This window comes from Cervus canadensis, chromosome 2 (genome assembly GCF_019320065.1).
Source record: "Cervus canadensis isolate Bull #8, Minnesota chromosome 2, ASM1932006v1, whole genome shotgun sequence".
NCBI lineage: Eukaryota > Metazoa > Chordata > Mammalia > Artiodactyla > Cervidae > Cervus > Cervus canadensis.
Window position 1 is genome coordinate 20,668,138 of NC_057387.1, and position 3,288 is coordinate 20,671,425.

Sequence of the window (3,288 nt, forward strand, 5' to 3'; positions counted from 1 at the left end):
AGCCTGCAAAGGTCTCTTCTGCAATAACACCTAATGAAGAGCATTCATGTGTGAGACTCACTCCACTGCATGAACCCAGATGTTCTAGTAGCTGTGTGGCTTGCTTCAACTAAGCTGGGACTATGTACAGTTTCTAGAGGACTGACCATAACTCCCTCTTTTGTCTCTCACCAGCCCAACAGGTAACCATGGGTCATGAAACTGTGGTTAAGATCCAGAGTACTGGAATAGATTGGGAGTTTGGGACTGACATGTATGTACTACAATATTTAAGACACTTAAAATAGATATGCTAGGGACTTCCTTGGTGGTCCAGTGGTTGAGAGTCCACCTGATGATGCAGGGGACATGGGTTCAATCCCTGGTCCAGGAAGACTCCACATGCCACAGGGCAAATAAGCCCATGAGCCACAACTACTAAGCTGGTGCTCTGGAGCCTGTGAGTTGCATCTACTGAGCCCACACATCTAGAGGCTCTGCTCCACAACAAGAGGAGCGACTGCAGTCACTAGAGAGTAACCACCACTTGCTGCAACTAGAGAAAGCCTACGTGCTGCAACGAAGAGCCAGCACAGCCAAAAATAAATAAATGAATTTAAAAACAAAAATACTTAAAAAAAAGATAACCAGCAAGGACCCACTGTATAGCACAGTGAACTCTGCTTAATATTCTGTAATAACCTAAATGGGAAAAGAATTTGAAAAAGAATAAATACATATATAAGTGAATCACTTTGCTGCACGCTTGAAACTAATAACACAACATTGTTGATCAACTCTGCTCTGTTATAAAATAAAAATTTAAGAACAGAGAACCACAGTGCTGGAGGAAGGGCAGAAGCGTTACTGTTGCCTACGGCCCACTGTTAGTCTGGAAAAAGTACTTGGAGAATTCGCTCCCGAACCCATGCCACTTGTCCCATTAAATAAAAGAGGGAAAGAAATGACCTGGGATGAAGAGCAACAGCAAGACCTGAATGTCTCTCAAGGGTATTGTGCTCCCTGGACCTCGGCATATATTCCCACCAGACTCTGGCACTTGAGTGAAGAGAAGGCATGAGGGGCTAGGTCAGGCAGATTTGCTCAAAGAGAGTCATTATCATGGCTTTCTGAACTGAGATCTGGAAACTACAAGTACCTTGGTGACATTTCTTTCTTAAGCACATGACTACCCAAGATAAGAAGGATCTGGAGGCTAAATTCTGGGGCTGGGAAGTAGTGTGTCCTTTATGAGTAGGAAGAAGCTTCAGTGATGGTGGCAAATGGGGCCACAGAAGTGGAACTGGGTCATGATACTTTGGGGACACCCCGCTCCTATTCCTCTCTGGATCTTTTTTTCACAGCCTCCCAAACCATTCAGACCCAGAGTCTACTCAAGAGGGAATGTCCCACCTGGTGTCTCTATGAGGAAGTCTGCTTAAGGAATCCAGATTCCTGGGAACTTCTCAGAGCCAAGGCTGGGGAGCATCAACAAACACCAAGAAGTTCTGAGTGCCAAGACAGATAAGCTTTATTTTTGCACACTGATAAGGCTTTGAGAAGCAGACTTTATTCCAGTATCTGGATCTTCTTGACCTAAGACCAGAGCTAAGGCCAGGAGGTACGAGATTTTTGGGAAAAAGGAATCCATCTCTGCAGCTTAATTCAGGAGAGGGAAGAAAAAGACCAAGAAGTGACATTGGCTCCAGACTGGCCCTTGGCTGTGGCTCTTTGGATCCTCAACAGGTGCAGGTCAGCTGTAGTCCCCAAAACCATGGCAGCAACTGGAACATCCAGCAAGCTCCACGTCTAAGCAGCTGGAAGGCTGGGGCTGGCGTCGGTAGTTGCTTGGGAACCGATGGGATACCAGAGAGCTGCAGCCTCCAAAGCCAGAGATAGAACAGCTGGAGACATAGTGGGTGCGGGCGGGAGACAGGCAGGGAGCCGGGGCCTGAGGGGCCTGAGGGGCCTGAGGGGCCTGAGGAACCTGAGGAACCTGAGGGAAGCGCTTAGGTGGATATTTGGGGAGGCTTTTGCTGGGGAGCTGGTACTTCTGCTGGTTTTGCTGGCAGAACATCTTGGAGAATGTTCAGTTGCTCTGTAAAGCAATGCAGATATTCCAAAAGTTCAGTGAATATAAACCCTATTTGCATCAGCATTTTCCCCAGAGTCTGACATTCTGTAATTTATTCTGTGGCTCCAGGGCCCATATCTTCATCGCAGAGTAGCCCTACTTTCCTGGCATAGGGGAAATCAGCAGTGGGTAAATTAGACTTTGGTAACACCTTCTCCAGGTGGCTAAGTGGTTAAGAATCTGCTTGCAAGGCAGGAGACATGGGTTCAATCCCTGGGGTTGGGAAGATCCCCTAGAGAAGGAAATGGCAACCCACTCTAGTATTCTTGCCTAGAATATTCCATGGACAGTGGAGCTGGTGGGCTGCAGTCCACGGGGTTGCAAATAGCTGGACTCAACTGAGCACACACACACACACACCCCTTCTCTGACCTGTTCTGGTTCTCCTAAGTCTTCTGAATTCAAAGGCAGCAATGTAGGGCACTAGATAGTTCCCCAAATCTTAAATTTTTAAATAACATTTTCTGGTTTAAGAACCCTAGAAACCACATGTTTAGCCTGAGCCCATGGTCATACTAACTGGTTTCATCATTTGCCTTTTTTTCTCTCTTACATCATGGGCTCTGCCTTAAGCCTTGTGTGGCTATCTCTTGTCTTACAAAGTAACCACCCCACACCCCTGGCCCAATCTCTGGTTACCATTTATCCCCCCTAGGATTGCTTCTTCTGAGCCACCTCAGTGATTTCCATGAGGCTGATTGTCCTTCAATTACAAGGTAGTTCCCATTCTCTCCAACCTGGAGTGGCTTGTCCAGGTGATGTGTGGCAGTCCTGGCCCTCCCCAAATTGCCATCAATTCAATTAAGACACTCACCTTGTTCTTCTTACCTCTGGCAAGTGATGGTACATCAAATGCAGTGAGGAGACAGTGTGATCTGAGGCCTTTTATACAAATCCTGCACCCAACTCGAGGGAATGAGCCACGGTCATATGAAAACTGTTCCCAACCAGGTCTTTATGGTGACCGTTTCCCACATTCCAGGGGCTCTGTCACTCTGCGACACTGGGTCATTACTGGATGCTCGTGAATATCTTTCCAGGGCATCCTCCCCACCATAAACCCTGGAAGTATTTCCATAAAGATGAGAAGATTGTGATTTCCAAGGGGTTTATAATGGAACAGAACAACCTGGAGATTGAATTTAGGGTTTATGGAGGAATCCAATGCATGCTTG

The 3,288-nt window shown here is 46.8% G+C and overlaps 1 long non-coding RNA gene across 1 annotated transcript; it reads right to left on the minus strand.

The window, feature by feature from the left end:
• Positions 1 to 1,488: 1,488 nt before the first annotated feature.
• LOC122427333 lies at positions 1,489 to 3,025 on the minus strand. The gene is made up of 2 exons (XR_006265394.1): positions 2,928 to 3,025; positions 1,489 to 2,077 (listed from the first exon to the last, which is right to left on the minus strand). It is a non-coding gene; the product is annotated as an uncharacterized LOC122427333 (long non-coding RNA).
• Positions 3,026 to 3,288: the final 263 nt, after the last annotated feature.